This window comes from Carassius auratus, chromosome 49 (assembly GCF_003368295.1).
Source record: "Carassius auratus strain Wakin chromosome 49, ASM336829v1, whole genome shotgun sequence".
Classification (NCBI taxonomy): Eukaryota; Metazoa; Chordata; class Actinopteri; order Cypriniformes; family Cyprinidae; genus Carassius; species Carassius auratus.
In genome coordinates this window covers 6,468,605-6,486,270 of record NC_039291.1, presented here as the reverse complement: position 1 = coordinate 6,486,270, position 17,666 = coordinate 6,468,605, and the positions used below count along the sequence as shown (strand labels likewise).

Here is a 17,666-nt window from a genome sequence, read left to right as displayed (position 1 = left end):
GGAAAAAAACTGACAGTTAACCAAAGTTGAGTCTACTGAAAAGAGTAAACAGTGGCGCAACAAAAACATTGCTGTTTGTATGAGAATTCTGACTTGTCCAGCATAGCAACGGTTCAACCAATAGTGTGAGATTTGGGTGGGGCTACTGTTTGTACAGCCAATGGGGAGTGTTTGGAAAACCTGTGTGAAAACAATTAGTATTTTTGCATTTTTGATTTGAGATGGTGGTGGCACAGAAACTATACCCTTCAGCTTCAAGATGAGGGAGTAAAAAATATGGCTTTCTGAAGCAAAAATTACGAATTATAAGAGAGATATAAATGAGGGAAAGATGTCTTTATAGAGTTTCGGTAACACTTTAGAATAGGTAACACTTGTTAACTATTAACTACAACATTTCTCTCAATAAATTCTTCATTTGCTGCTTATTAATAGTTAGTAAGGTTGTTGTTAGGTTTAGGTATTGGGTAAGATTAGGGATGTAGAATAAGGTCAAGTAGAATAAGGAATTAATATGTTTTTAATTAGCACAAATACGTGGCTAGTATTCTAGTAATATGCATGCTAATAAGCAACTAATAATTGTTAGCTATTCTAAAGGGTTTCCAGAGTTTCTATCCAGGTGAGTGTCTTTCCTATGTAAATAGATTCAGGTAGCACTTTACAATAAAGTTAATATTAGTTAACTGCTTTAGTTAACATGAACTAAGAATGAACAATACTTCTACTACATTTCTTAATCTTAGTTAAAGTTAAGTAAACATTTATAAAGGAGTTATTAAAATCAAAAGTTGTGCTTCTTAACATTAGTTAATTCACTGTGAATTAACATGAACTTACAATAAACTACTGTACTGTCATTAACTAATATTAATAAATATTAATAAAGGTACTGTTCAAGGTTCGTTCTTGTTAGTTAAAATATTAACTAACATTAACTAATGGAACCTTATTGAAAAGTGTTACCTAGATTCCTTTTTGAAGTGTAACTTGTGTAGTTATTGACCACTATTACGATCAGGCCAGCCTCTTCTAAACACTACAAATGCTGTAAAGACTTTAGCTTCATTCTAGTCTTAACACTTGCAGGGTTTTAATAGAAGAGAAAAAGATTTGTCTTTTAACTGCACAACTAGAATGTAGTACTTTCCAATTTTGAAAGAGCAGGATTAGATAAGTGTCAAGGAACCTTTGAGGAAGTTTGTTAAATGAGGGCGATTCAATTAGTGATTAGTTCGTATCTCTTGGTGAGCCTTGTATAAAAGGGGCATGTGCTCTCAGAAAAGATTAATAATTAATGGAGAACTGATGGATGAAGACTACTTAGATGGTGCTGCAGGTGCAGTCGTACAGAGCTCAAGAACAGAGGAAACACGGTGATATCGTGTGCCGAATCGAAGAGCAAAGGCATAAGGAAAATAAGCACTCAGTTGAGAGTAAAAGGTTAAGTCCATCTCAATTGAGGCAAATGTTTCATCAGATGGTTCAGTGATTTTGGCTATGACATCATTGTCTTGCTTTACTCTCAAATATTGCAGAATCTTCTACAGGAAAATTTGGGTTGGAACAAACAGTGAGAGGCATTCCTGGAAAAGACTGGACAGTGTAGGATAAAATGGTTCTATTTTGACATTGTGTTTTATTTCACGTACAGCAGCTAATATGACTATAGTATATTTCAGGTCATTTCAGCTAAAAGTGTTAGCAACAGTGCAGCATGCTATCATGGCATTATTTTCAGATTCTCAGATTTTCAGATTTTCAGATTCAGAAGATATGTATTTATTTAGACACACTGCTTTTTAAATGTGCATCTATTAATTTATATGTAATTATATTCCATGTCTTTTTACTATATAAAACATTCATCCACTTCAAGTGAGCACATTTATGCACATTTTTATTCTCATGTTGGTGTTTCTATATTGTATTTTCTCTGCAGTATCCCAAGATTTACATAAAATTATATGGCTGGTAACCCAGCTATTGAGTGCTTCCTTGCACAAAGACAACTGCAATCAGTGTCTGCATATTCAATTGAGCAGTTGAACATCAATCTATAATTGTGGTAGTACTTTGATATCAAACCCATAGACATCACATTAAAAACACTATTACATGTTGATCAGAAAGCTGGAAATGTGCTGCAGTTCTTGGCCAGAATATGCTGCATATTGATAGTCTGGCTTGTGAGACTCACATAGCATGGCACGTTCACTCTTCTGGTCCTCAGGCTGCAGACTCACAGCACTACTGGAAAGACCAGGATTGCAAGTCAGCTACCTAGACCAGAATCTTGCAAGCATAAACCTGCTGGTCTAAGATCGTCTTGTTAGTAGTACTTTAACCTAAAGGCCCCTTAGAAGACAACACAATCCCATTACCCCCTAGTGAACCCACAAATCAAACAACTTGTTGACCATGATGAATTAAAAAAGCTAAAGGTAGGTAACTTATCCTTTTGGCACTAAGGGTAATTAACGACTATACTGTCATCCAAAATACTACTCATAAAAATAACTGAAATTGACCATAATGATAAGTGATACCACTTTAGAACAAGAGAGCTTGGATGGGTGAGCAGAAGAAGTGAGCATAAGATCTGCTGGTTAAGCGCTTGTTTTAGTAGGCTGCTGGAAGGACAGAAAAACTCAGAAGTGCAGAATAAGTAACATGCCCAATAGTTAAGAATCTATTACACTGGCCTCGTTCCCTAGCTTCTGATTCCAGAGAAACACACTGATGCTTGAACACGTACAGATTCAGAAATTAAAGTTCCAGCTATCAGCACTACTGAATCTTACTCAAATTTATATCCAGCATCTCTGGACAACCAGCTTTGAGAGAAAAGCTTTGATACTCCTTCCAGACATGCATGGGATGCGGCCCAAGACCTCCAGATGCAAATCTACTTAAATACCGCGGAGGGAGAAACTCGGAAAAGTTGTCATAACCCAGAAGAAATTCTGGCTGCAGACATTACTCTGAAAACAGTGAGTTAAGATTTCACTTGATTATAAATAAAGTCAACGACATCTGAATAATTCGCAACTGACAGGCGTGGAATGGGATCTCATGAGTTGGTTATAAAATATGTTTGCAAATCTATGGAAATAAGTGTACATAATCATGAAGGCCAATGATGGGTTTCAAAGGAACTGCAACAGGGTGGTAAGAAGGAATTCTCAACGGGAATACGTTGTCACAAACAATATGTTTGTGTATTTGTGTGCGTGCTGTAAAACCACAGTTCTGTGGTTGCACAATGATAGATAGAGTTCTCAGTGACAGATGAGTTGCTACTCTCTCTCTCAAAAAAAAAAACACATTGATGCCATGTTTGGTCAAAACAAAACTTTCCTTACTGAAGGAGAAATAACCGAAGGCACATAGTGCACATAAAAAGTTTCACACCTAAAAAAAATTTCATTTGGTCTAAGAACAATCTACAAAAAGAGCAGTGTTGTGGGTAACGCGTTACAAAGTAACGCGTTAGAGTACTCTAATTACTTTTTTCCTGAAATGTGTAACTTAACGCGTTAGTTTCGTGCGTAAGTAATCAGTAACTTCGTTATTTTTTTTTAAAAGTAATCCGTTATTTTAAGGAAAATCCCGACTGCAGCCTGCTTTTTGTCAGACAGTATGCCTAGGTCTACTGTGCCACCTGCGAATGTATCAGCGGAGCCGAAGCTCTGTGATCGTAAAGTCAATGGCTGTGATGCGTCTGTGCCCTGCGCCTGACCCTTTGTGTGTGTGTTTTTTTTTTTTTTCGAACTCCCGGAAAGATAGCAGAGAGGACAGCGTTTGGTTTATGGAAGTACGCACATTATTTTCAATGTGTCAACGAAAAGAAAAGAACATAACGGTAAAATGCACACTCTGCTTTGGTGAAAAGCTTCTGTCGACCGCCAAAAATTCTACCTCAAATTTAACGCTACGTTTTAATCACTACTTTGAAGAGTAAATGTAAGAGGACTGTGTTCAAGCGAATTTAGGCTTGTGACTGTGAGTGACACTTTAATAATAATTAGTTCGGCTATTAAGCGATTTGTCATTTGCCTGTGTGGCATAGAAGGATTTAATTTGGTTTGTTATAATTTTTGTTTGACAGGCAGCTGTTAATTTCTGTTAGATCATTGGCTGGCTGGTTGTTCATAATTTCTAAATGGATTTAAATCTGCAAGCCTGTTTAAGGTTGTGTTTACAAGTAAGCATACTTGTACTTTGATAACTGCATTATTTAAAGTTAAAGAAAAATCAGGAGTTATCTTGTGGTGCTCATAATATACAGTAGCCTAGGCTACCCGGGCTGGGTGCGAATTTTGATTAATAATATGTTCTGTGATAATAAATAAATAAAACGCAATGTGGAATAGCCGATTGCTGACTGTCTTTCCTGTTATTGTTATCCTGCAGTGTTAATTTAGTCGGATGACTGACGTTAATCATTGTCGGGAGTCACGACTTCTAGGTGCATTTAAAGGGGCCGGGGGCTGTGTCTGTCATGTGTGAGCCGCTGCGAACTGCTTTTAATTTTTGGTAACGCATGAGTACTCTAACGCGTTACTTTTATGAATAGGTAACGCTGTATCATAACTGATTACTTTTAATTGATGGTAACGTTGTAACCTAACTAACTACTTTCCAAAGTAACTATACCCAACACTGAAAAAGAGTTGACCATGATCCATGTCAAATGTTTCCAAAAACATTTCAGAGAACCTACCTCACTATGCACAAATTTCTTAACCACCTTTTCTTATATATGATGATAAAATAAAAGAAACATTGTAGACTATAAACCAGAATGAATAAAAGCAAGAGGAGGAAGACTATAAACTTGCTGAATTGTAAAAGTAATGGATACAGCATTAAGGATGCAGAGGTTTGGCTGTGGAGTCGACATTTGTGTTTTAATTATGCTCTAAACATGTCTCAAAAGCTTAGGTGAAAAAAAAGGTTTGCTTCAAAAGAGAAATGAAATTTAACGATGTTTCAAATATCCCTTTAAGTACAGGGAAAGAGAGATAGAAAGGTTGTGTTACTCACCCTATTTACCCTGTCCAGGACCATACAGCTAAACAACAACCAAAGCGTGAACAAGGGAGCAAGAGAGATTGAGACCCACTCCGCCTGCTGCTGTGGCAAGGAAAGTTTTTCTCCTCGCTGTAAGGCTGCTCCTGTTCTCCAAACCCTCCAACTCTCTATTGCTGACACTTCCTGTGCTGTCCCTTTTCACCAACTCAAATCACTCCCCCAGACTTAGCCAAGGAGCATTGTTTAGACAGGACGTGTCGCGAGTGTGTGTTTTCATTTGTGTGTCATGATGAATGCGATTTTTGGAACTCTCTTGGCACTCCCTCGAGCCTGGATCACCTCATGGCAAGAAAAAAAGACGGGAATTGAGAATTCAGAGAAGAAAAGAAAATAAGATGTGTGACACAGAGAAAGAAAAAGCCACTGATGAAGAGTGAAGTGAGTGAGAGAGAATCTATTATGCTAAATCAAAACATTTGGACGACTTCCTGCTATGGAGCCCCCATGACACAAACTTAAGGGCCACATGTGTACATGTCTTAAGTGAGTACAACAAAACATCACCTAAACACAACAGATTTGTCCCAAAACCTAATGAGCGTTGCATACTGGCAACATAGTCAGCTGTCTTCTAAGACAACACTCTGTCATAGATTATCATAGTAGAGCAATTTGGATTGCTTAACTTAGGGGGTATGCACTGCATAAACCGCATGAGACTCAAGCTGAAATTGATTTAAATAATTGTTTTTTATATTAAAAATAAAAGCACAATACTAGTGTTGCAGTGAAATTGTAGCACAAAACAAAAAGGATAAGTTACAACAGGTAAATATGTCAGCAGTCTGGACAAATTAGCTGTCACCAAATAATTATTCTAGAGTAGCTTTATGTAAAATGTGTTCATCTGAAGTATTGAGAGGTGGGTCACTGCCAAAAAACAATGTCAAGGGTGCTGATAGGTTGTTTTGTGAGCGCAACGTGATCTTGCAATTGCATACATATTAAAGATAATTGTGCACTGTGAGACGTGAACAGTTTGGATGTGCTAAAAATATGTTTATTAAACAGTCTTGAAGTACAAAAATAGAAAACACAATCCAGGTAAAGGGCAGCCAGGAACAGATCCAATAGTGCCTCCTGGACGATGAATTCCAATAAGCAAGGCAGAGACAAACTGATAGTTGAGGCAGAGAGCTGGTGGCGCACTGGAGGCGAGGCGAAGAAGAGCTGATACCGTGGAAACAGCGATCAGAGAACGCGAGTGTGGGTAGAGCTGGAGGAGATTAAACACTGCCTGGATGCAGGATGGAAAAAACTAAAAGATGGTGAGAGTGGTAGGCACAGGTATGTACCTTCCCATCTCCAGGGGAACACTGAGAAAGGACCACACCTACTCCAATCTTGGAAGCATCTACCTCCATAATAAACTGATGTTCAGGATATGGAAATGAAAGAACAGAAGCAGAAATGAATCTCGGGACTTGAGTTCATCAAAGGCCCCCTGAGCTTTCGAATTCCACCTAAATGGTACCTTAGTATAGGTAAGAGCTGTCAAGGGAGCAGCAACCTGACTTAAGTTTTGGATGAAGCGCTGGTAGAAGATGGCGAATCCCAGAAACCGCTGCAGAGCCTTGCGTAAGTCTGGAGGTGGCCATTTGGCTACTACCCTTACCCTTAGCGGGATCTGCTTTAAATTCATCTGCGGAAATTATATAGCCCAGGAAAGGAACTGACTTGGGGTGGAAAACGCACTTCTCCGCTTTAACATACAGCTGGTTCTCCAGCAGCTGTTGTAGCATCTGAAATACATGTTGGGTGTGTAACTGAAGCGAGGGGGGAAAGATTAGAATGTCATCAAGGTACACAAAGACAAACTTGTTAACCATGTCTCTCAACACATCATTGACCAGGGCCTGGAAGACAGCTGGGGCATTTGTCTTGCCAAAAGGTAGCACCCGGTCTCATAGTGTCCTGATAGAGTGACGAATGCTTTCTTCCACTCATCCCCATCTCGAATCCGAACCAGATGATAAGCTTGCAGAGCTCCAACTTGCTCAAGAACTTGGCTCCCTGCAAAAGTTCAAAGACAGATGACATTAAGGGCAGGGGGAACCTATTCTTAATGGTAATGTAATTCAAACATCTGTAATCAATACAAGGGCCCAAGGAGCCATCCTTCTTCTTAACAAAAATTAATCTAGCACCAGCTGTAGATGAGTAGGGACGGATGAGACCGAGGGAGACAGGGGGAGATGCACCCACCAGAATCCCCCTGGCTACTGATGAGCCCTGGCTTTTAGTGGGCATTTGCTGACAAACTGTAACAGTACAATTAAAAGTCCGGTGTGAGTCTCTCTTGTTCCAACTGTATTGGTTCAGGGTCAGCAGGGGAAGGCAGAGGCAGGACAGAGATGGAGGCACTGGTCATTTCTCCAACCCTATAAGAGGTGTGAGCAGTCAATCATTGGCTATGAAGGCAAAGGCGGCTCTCTACATGGAGGGCCAAGTTGACAAGATCATCAAAGATATGTTGGAAGCTCATGATTTCATCTTGGATTTCCTCATCCAGTCCAGCATGGAATACAGCTTTACAAGACCCCTGATTCCAGTCACTGCTAGGTTCTTGAACTCAATGGCAAACTCAGTCAGTAAATGGTCTCCTTGACGTAAACAAGCCAGCTGGGCTGCCGCCTCATTGCCACAAGTAGAATGATCCAATAACTTGACCATCTCCTGCTGAAAGTCATCAAAAGAAGCACGAAGGGAGCCCGGGCCTCCCGCACTGAATTTCCCCAGTCACGGGCCGTGCCTGTTAGGAGGGTAAAAGCATAAGCCACTTTAGTCTCCTCCTGGGCTTACCAGCGAGGCTGTAGAGCAAAGACTAGGGAGCACTGGGACAGGAAGGCTCTGCAGGAGTTGGGGTTTCCCGTCATAGGGAGGTGGGTTGTTTGCACGATGTTCAGGGTCATGACAAAAAGAAGAAAAGCCAGTGGTGTCCTCTATTAGCTGAAGTCTCCCTGCGAAGTTCATAGAGCTGGGCAGGCAGATCAAACAACTGAACATTTACAAACTCGAAATCATGGGACGTGGATTTTAGCTGGGAGGCATGCTGGCCCAAGATAATGCCCTGTTGATCTGAGGAGATCTGTACCTGCTGAGTCCATAACCGGTCAGATCGTTCGGTTACTGCGAGACATGGACTCAGTTTGCAGGTGCCAAAAATCAGTTTATTAAACAGTCTTGAAGCAGGAGGGAGAGAGAGAAAACAAAATAAAAGATGAAAACAAAACTGGAAAGGTATGTGCACAGCCAACAACTCTAGACAAGACGTGGTTGGAGCAAAGATAGCATGGAGGATAACATGACGATCTAACACAAGACAGCACACATGAGGAGACTAAATATGTCTAATATTGGCCAAATGGCGTGGGCCAATAATAAGATAATGAATGGAACAAGAGGGTGTCTTCATGACATAGAGGCACATGGTAAGTGTAAACACAACAACAAAATTAAGGGAAAAACAGACAGATCAGCCCGGGGATATGACAAATTGTGCAATCGCAAACCCTACCCACCCAAATAATGTGATTTTGAGGGGGCCGCATAGCAAATTCAGTGCACAGGGCCCAGAATTTTTAGTGACTGACCTGACTGTAAACCTGATATTTTGAACAGTATGTGAAATTAATTTACACAATTAACCACATTAAATTACACACACACACACACACACACACACACACACACACACACACACACACACACACACACACACACACACACATATATATATATATATATATATATATAATTTTGTTTTAGGTGTTTTGGTATAAAAAATGTGGTACCTCACTTATCAGTATGTTAAAAAGCTAAATAACACAGACAAATATTATTTAAAAAATACATTTCTTAATACATTTAACAATTTATATCAATATTTTTTCACTACTGAATGAATTTAAGTTTGTTGTAATGCTCTCTGGAATTGCTTTCGCTCTAAAAGCTGCATGTGATGCTAAGCTAATAGCATGACTGCATTTCGTTGCCTTGTACCTTACATGTGCAATAACAATAAAGTTGAATCTTATATAATCTAATGACACTTGAAGCATAAAACATTAGCACATATATTGTATAAAATAATAGATTTCTAAAGCCACTGAACGTTTTTTTTTTTTTTAATTTCTGTATGAATTTGAGCTTTCCGAAATGCATTTTTGAGATTGTAATGACACTTTAGAATTTGCCTAAAATGAGGTAGCTAAGGATGCAGCATAATAAAGATAACTACCCTTCATGTTGAAAGCTCCTTAAAATGCTGCCTACATAGGTAACTCAATACGTTTTGGAACAGACCACATGTCTGGATTGTTTATGTATGTACGTGCGAGTATGAGGGTGTGGGTGTTCAACTCAGTACTTGACAGATAAATAAAAAAAAGGGAGAAGTGAAGAAGGAATGAAAGGCGGATGGAAAATAGTGGAAAAGACACAACTGTTCTTGGTTTTCTGCAAAACTTAAAGCACTCAGCAGACACTGACAACCTCAGCCCTGCCCCAAAACACTTGCACACATACTAAAACACACATACACACGCACACACACACAATTAAGCCCGGATACAAAGTCATGTGGATGTCAAGAAACAGTCGTATATGGTTAACTTGTGTGCTTATTCAAACACAACACACACATTGAGAAGAGTGTGTTGTCAGCTACAGTACAAATAAAAAATAAATAAAACAAAACATTCATGCTTGTAGTGTATGGTATAAATATGCAAACTGGGTTGTAGCATCTGCCAAATTCTGTTCTTCAAATCATCAGTTCTTCCCTGCCAAAATTTAACCACATGAACACTCCCCCCCCCACCACCACCACCACCCAGAACATGCAGAACATACAGAACATACAGAACATGCCGGCTAAAACAGAGTATCCAGTTTATTCTCACTAAATGAGAAATGTCATTGAGTGTTATGAAAAATGCATATGGTAGAGGGCTTAGATGTGCTAACTGACAGCAAGAGGGCTTAGATCAGTTAAAATCTGCTGACAAAAACAAACCCGGAAACATACACAGATGACAACTATTTCACCTCTCACTCTCTCTTCACATCATTATTCAAAAAACACACCCTACAGATAACTCACCTATAAACACTATAGACCCTGAGAACAGAGAATATTTGCTTTGTAGCTGGAGGGTTTTGCTGTGGTAGTCAAGATCAAGCACAAGAAAAGCTAAGAGCAAACAGGCAGAGTGCTGTCTAAAGCACACAATGTGTTTAATTCTTTGTATTCTGTTGGTGATCTGACAGCCAAGTGGGTCTGTCCATTTAGGAACACAATTTGTATGCAGATTACTTCTCCTTAACTTACAGTCAGTACTTGTATTGTATAAAGTGCTGAATGATGTAGCGTAGTGCTGTAAACTGTCCTATTGAATAAAAGTAAAATTAAAAATCCCAAATATACAGAACAGACCAAAAGTTTGGACACACCTTCTCATTCAAAGAGTTTTCTTTATTTTCATGACTATGAAAATTGTAGAGTCACACTGAAGGCAAGGTCTATTTGACCAAGAAGGAGAGTGATGGGGTGCTGCTCCAGATGACCTGGCCTCCACAGTCACCGGACCTCAACCCAATCGAGATGGTTTAGGGGTGAGCTGGACCGCAGACTGAAGGCAAAAGGGCCAACAAGTGCTAAGCATCTCTCGGGGAACTCCTTCAAGACTGTTGGAAGACCATTTCAGGTGACTACCTCTTGAAGCTCATCAAGAGAATGCAAAGCAGTAATCAAAGCAAAAGTTGTTTCACACTTTTTTTGTTATGTATATAATTCCATATATAATTCCACATGTGTTAATTCATAGTTTTGATACCATAGTCATGAAAATAAAGAAAACTCTTTGAATGAGAAGGTGTGTCCAAACTTTTGGTCTGTACTGTATATATTAAGTGAAAAGACTATTTAATAAAGGGAATGTTATTATTATTATTATTCAATATTTAATATAAACATTTTAAACATGTAATTGAGTGTATTTATAATTAAATGTATACAATACCATATTAAAGTATTTACATACAGATTGATCTATCAGATCATAAACATACACACTACTATTCAAAAGTGTAGGGTCAGTCATGTTTTTTCATGTTTTTGAAAGAAATCTCTTATGCTCATCAAGACTGCATTCATTTGATCGAAAACAGTAAAACATCAATATTCTGGAAATATCATTATTATTAATTGAATATAATTTCAGATAGAAGCCTTTTGTAATATTATGCATGTATTGGCTATCACTTTTGATTAATTTAATGTGCCCCTGCTAAATAAAAAGTATTAATTTATTTAAAAAAAATGTATATGTACATTACAAAACTATTGTACATTACTTTTTTGTTTGTCTGTTTGATTAATGTATTTTATGAACAGGGGGGAAATACTGCATACTGTATCTTATTAGCAAAGATCTAAAATAGAATTTTACTTAACCTTCTGATCCCAGCCAAAGTTAATTAGAGGTGCATATCTGTGTGTGTGTGTGCAAAGGATTGAGCCGTAACACAATGAAAGAGAGAGTGATAAAAAAAGAAATAGGGGTGAAGAGGATTAAGTTTCTTTAATATACAGCCATACTTTAAATCAATAAAACAATCCAGACACCCAATGAAATGAAGGGGAGAACCATCCTGTGATGTCAGGAAATGAGGGCTGTTCAAACTTGCTCTAAACGCTATGTTAAAACAATTACATCTAATTCACACAGACACAAATTCAGATGAACTGCAGTGATTAACTCCAGCATTCCCAGCCACTTAGCATGCTGTAAAATATCACTTTACCACAGGCTACAACAGTTTACGAGCTGACAGGAAAAGAGAAACAAAAAAAAAACAGACAATGACAACTTTTCATATGATGAGATCTGATAGTCGGCCCAGGAGGGCCCTCAGATTAACTATAACTCTGCAATTTTGAGATTTTCCTTTAATTATGCTCAACATTCCATGATCCTCTGTCTCTCCGGGAGCCTGAAGGAATTCATATTCAGATGAGACGAGATGATTGGTCTGGCTGTCTGACTGATGATATCATAACAGCTGAACTCATTCCATTTCCTGAGTCTGATTATGGAGACGTTTATCAAATTCTAATATGCACAGAGGCATACTAGTGAACCTAAAATGAGAAAATAATTTCTCTCCACCCTGCACACAGACAATAGTAGACATGAAGGAAATATAATTATAATATACTTATAATCATACCTTTTACACAAATAATGTATTTTGCTTTTAAATATATTTGTACGTGTACATGGGAGTTTGAATATGCATGATGCTTCTGGGGGTATTTATGCTCTCTCTCCCTTTCTCTCTCTTTCTATTTCTTTTTTTTATGCTGGTTGAGAGTCTCTTCACATCCCAATAGAAATCACTAAGTTAAGTGGTCAAAAATGTACTTTTATGTATTTACTGTATTGGACCATAAAATGTTTATCCAATCACATCCCTCGGCTCAAGGGCTACAATAGGCTGTCTGTCAACGTATGAATTTGCATACCTCCACACACCATGCTCGAGCAGACATGATACTTTATCAGCACATTCCATTACACTATTGCAGACTGAGCAACAATTGAAGGCGTTATTTTTGTAATATTATCCACCTTAAACTGTAAAGTTTTCTCAGCAATGAATGGGACATGAGGTCATCTGAGCCATAACTCATCATGTTGCTGGTTAGCCTCGGGTCATCCTGTGCACGATTATGTATTTTGGAGCAGGTGTGGCTTTGGAGAGTGATTTGCAGGGAGGGTGGGATCTAATATTTTCAAAGCTAGCTTACTATTTCTAGCTTCTCTGAAACTGCCCACCCTAGCTTTAAATGATAGTGTATACTTAAACTATACATGCTATAATTTAGAGAAGGTATAAGAAGGAGAAGTATAGATTGAAAGGATCTGCTATTAGCTGGTCTTCAAAGCTCCAGCTGTGTATATGGTTTTAGTCAAACCTACAGAGTATAGTGATTTCTGTGCAGTCTAAAATGCAATGTTTAATAGTATTTTGTGTGATTTAAAGGTGGCACTAAATGGAATTACAAAAATAATGATTGTTTTCAGATATCCCAAACACACTCTTCTGTTTTTTAATAATGCATATTAAAGCATATAAGATGACTTTTAAACCAAACAAATGACTGACACATAGTTTAATATACACACATGCCTCTGCCAATTGCAGAAATCTGCCCTGTAGACTAAGTACCCCAGTTGCCTAATGGCATGAGTAAAATACACACACACATACACACTTTGGTCAGCAAAACAATATATGTCTCAACAAGTGAAGATTCTTCATCCGATCACCCAAACACACATCTTTCAGTTCCTTTTATGGAGATGTTTTTAATGTTTCAGTTACAGGCTCAATAAATGTTGGAGAGCTTTAGATGAGCATGTGCTGATTTATAACTGCATGAATCTACACGCTGTCTTACGTTGTATATTAACACTGCTTGGTTCTTCAGTAAATCAAAGTGCCAGGCAGCTGTGGCCAGACAAATCATCCTCAGGCCAGCCAAGAAATTTGCCAATCAACATCAGGTACCATCTTAAAACCACTAATCATAATTATATGGATTGCACTGATGCCATCTCATCTCTCAGCCCAGACGAGTTTAACAGGTGCTTGTCAGCACATTCCGTGTGAAAATAAAGTGCACTTAATTGTATTGAATGTGCACTTGAAGTGTACTTTAAATCTCAAAGTATTTATTTAAAAAGTTGTATGCATAGAAAATATGATATTGAAATAAAAGGCCACTTAAGAGTAAAGTTTCCAAGTCCACCTAGGACTGGGAGTAGCTGTTGTGATGCCTGAGCAAACAAAAATGTATAATACAGTATGCATAAAAACGTCTCATGTAATGAATGTAACCATGGTTCCCTGAGTAGGGAACAAGACACTGCGTCCTCTAGGGGTCGCTATGGGGAACACCTCGTAATGACTCATATCTGAAGCATACATTGAAAAAACACATATGAGTTGGCTGGCGACAGTCCCTGACATCACTACCAGCGTGACTATGGATAAATAGGCGCTGGGAGAACACGTCATTCACTTCTTCCTCTGAAGTTTGCGTCCGAAGTAGTGTTTATTTTGTCACCTATTTTTTATTTATTCTTAGTCTTAGTCTTTCTTGTGGCAAATGTCCTTGTTAGTTTTAGTCATATTTAGTCATTCACATATCTTTTTTTTGTTAGTGAAGTTTTAGTCAACTAAAAGTCTCGTCATTTTAGTCTAGTTTTAGTCAAAAGAAAACTTAAGGTATCTTAGTCTAGTTTTAGTCAAAAGATTTTAGTCTTTTTTTTTTTTTAAATAACACATTATTACTGAGATTATTACTGATAAACATTTCAGTAAAAAAAGTGTTTCACATATTTCAAACATTGGTTACATTTCTCAATTACCTGACAAAATACACCTGTTGAATGATTTTTGTTGAATGCAAATGTTAAACGTGTCTGGTTTTCAATTTCTGATTTAGGAGACACATTCACAACTGATTAACTTGATCACATTTTTTTAATTAATTGATACTGCTTTTAATCATAATGCAAAGACCGGTCATTGGGACATAAGCTGTTATGTACAATAAAAGAGCCTGCACAGCGACAGGAAATATAATTTAACACAAAAAGCCTGCCTAGATGGTGGACTTGCGCTCAGGATTTTTTTGTATTATTATTATTATTATTTTTTAGCAGCCTATGTACGAATTCTTTCTACGCACACACTGTTTTATTTCTTGATAACAGACCACTGATAACTACAACACAAATATCGAGCCTCTTCCTTCGACCTAGCATGTTGTTGTCGCACGTCACTCGTCACTCGTGTTCGCTTTGGGTGTTGTGTGTTCAGCAGTTTCGTGTTGCAGCCACAGGCTGGCAGCAACAGGAGTATGAGACCTGTAACTTGAGCAAAAGCGCAAACCAGCGAACTCGTTCTGAATATTTATAAAATAGGGCGTAACAGCTGATGAAAAAGCAGAGACGATTGTAGACGAAAATGAACAGAGATTTTATCTTAGTTTTTATTTTATACAAATATTTTCGTCTCGTCTTTTCAACAATAATGCATGTTAATTTAGTCTTAGTTAGCATTTTTGGACAGTGGTGCAGTTTTGTCATCGTCTCGTCTTAAGCCGGGCTCACACTACAGGAGTTTTAAAATCATAACTGATTTTGAAATCTGGTTGCAGCACACACATGAGTGGCACATCACACACTGCAAGATATTAATACGATTATTATGCCAGAGGGAGCACCTCACGTGATCTCACGCAGCAGATCGTCACTGAATTTTTTTAAGCGTGCGCTTTGTGCACTCACCCAGTGCATTCATACCGAGGCGATTTCACTCCAGCGCTTCTCTTTCTCCTTATAGTTTTGATGGGTTTTTGCCATATTATACAGGCAGTTGTGTTACTACAAAATGTCAAGAAACCGTTATCTCCTCCATCTCCACTATCCAACGAAGCTGCACATCAGCTGTTTTGCAGTTTTGCGCATTGGCTTTGAAAGTACTGACTTAATCAAATAGCTATCATCATCCCGATTTAAATTCTAAATATCAAACATGTTTGATAATAATCGGGGCTGCCCCGATTTGTGTGCGAGCAGATCGGTAGGTGCGAGATTCGATTGGTGAACGCCTCATATTACCTGATAATCCACGCCTCACATCCGGACAGATCGAGGTGCTCAACAAGATTTTTGCTCCGATTCTCGGGAGGGTGAAATCGGGGCTATATCGGGCTAAAAATCCTGTAGTGTGAGCCAGGCTTTAGTCATGAAAAAAGGTTGTTGGCGAAAATATTTCGTCTCGTCTCGTCTGACGAAATTAACACTAGTCTGAAGCATGGCAGTTTCCATTTCAAGTAGGGGTGTAACGGTACATGTATTCCTACTTGACCGTTTCGGTACAGGGCTTTCGGTACGGTTCATGTGTGCACCGAATGACCAAATGCAATAATTTGTGTGCGGAACATACAGTAGGTACATTGTCGTGTTTCCACACGAACATATTAAGTGGCGGAAGTCTCCGCGTTCAGCGCAAATCCTGCCCTGCAGCTGATTCTATGGATTTCAAAAGGCATCATGCGAGTGTGAACATCACTACAACTAGGAAAAAAATGACCGTAATTGAACGCAGCTGCCGTCTGCATTTAAACAGACCTTTGCTCTTAATTCCGATCGGGCCAACACTATAACGAAATCTGAGCAGGTCTAAAAACTTAAACTGTTGTTGCTGCACTTTACACTTTGGAAAAGTTATGTATATATTTTAAATATGAGCAGGCATTGGTAATGCTGCACTGTAATCATAGTTATTTATTCATATTTTTCATTATATTTTATTATGTGATGTTGGTTTGAGACAGAGTATTTTATTAAGTGGAGAACTTTGCAGCAGTATTTTATTTCCTATTCTGTTTTTATTATATAACGGTATATATTTTATCATATTTTATTAAAAAGTGTTTAAAAAAAGTGTAAACAAATTGTAAAAAAAAAAGTTTCTTTCCCTTACTGTATCAAAAATAAACCGAACTGTGGCTTTAAAACCGAGGTAAGTAGCGAACCATGGTTTTTGTGTACCGTTACACCCTTAATTTCAAGGGAACTTCAAACTGCGTTCTCTAGGGGTCGCTATGGGGAAGATTAGTACACACATAATAGTAAATACAGAATGGACCATACTGACCGGAGTGTAAAGGGCGATTCCCTTTAGTCCAGACCATCAGTAAGTTGGTTACTATGAACATAGAACCAACCAATACATCATAGGTCCAGCATAGTAGACTGTTTGCAAGAAGTTCCCACCTTACCTCAGTCAGGTGGAGAGCTGGTGGTTAAAGGGGAATTAAAAAGGTGAGGATAAGGGCAGATGTTAAAACCTCCAAAGAGAACGAGCAGATAGTAAGTATCGTACTAAATCAGACGAGAACTCTGATGCCTCGTCTGGATCACAACCCTCAGGTATTGCCTACCTCCCCGTGACCCACGATTTCCTTTTATCCCTACCCGCAGGCGAGGGAGGAGCGTGAGTCACGACACTAACCTTCTCTGCCTGTCTCTGATCCTCAAATCGAGACAGACCAGGCCCCTTATGTTGTTCAGGCTCAGACCTGGACAACCGTGGAACGAAGAATCTGAAAGCAGTGGAGTCACCTCCCTGGACTTCCCGATTACCGTCTCAACAGAGATACCAAAAAGTTTGGAAGGCAAAACCTGAGCATCGAAAAATAAAGCCTTTTCTTTCTTCCCGATGTCTCCCAGGTTCACCCACAGATGTCTCTCCGCTACCACCATGGCCGCCATAGTCCTGCATATGGCGGAGGTGGCCTGTTTGGTAACACGGAGAGAGGGATCAGTGGTGTGGGCCCTTGCCTTTATCCAGGTCTTTAGCAGATCAGCCTGACAACACCGAGTCTGTTGTGAGCGCGTTCACTACACTGCAGTGTTGCTGCTGACGTGTTATCTTTGTTATTGGGCGAATTGGTGCACCAGAAAACATGTCAGCAGTGTTATACA

The 17,666-nt window shown here is 38.8% G+C and overlaps 1 protein-coding gene across 9 annotated transcripts in view; it reads right to left on the bottom strand.

Annotated features, from left to right (window-relative positions):
* The window catches only part of LOC113066102 (sickle tail protein homolog), a 166,836-nt gene that overhangs the window by 93,826 nt on the left and 55,344 nt on the right, over nucleotides 1-17,666 (bottom strand). The window contains exon 1 of one of the 9 annotated variants that reach the window (XM_026237746.1): nucleotides 5,050-5,218. The exons of the other annotated variants lie outside the window; for them this stretch is intronic. The gene's annotated coding sequence lies outside the window, so the exon portion shown is untranslated. Of the gene's footprint in view, nucleotides 1-5,049; nucleotides 5,219-17,666 lie in introns of those variants that run through there. 9 annotated transcript variants of the gene reach the window in all.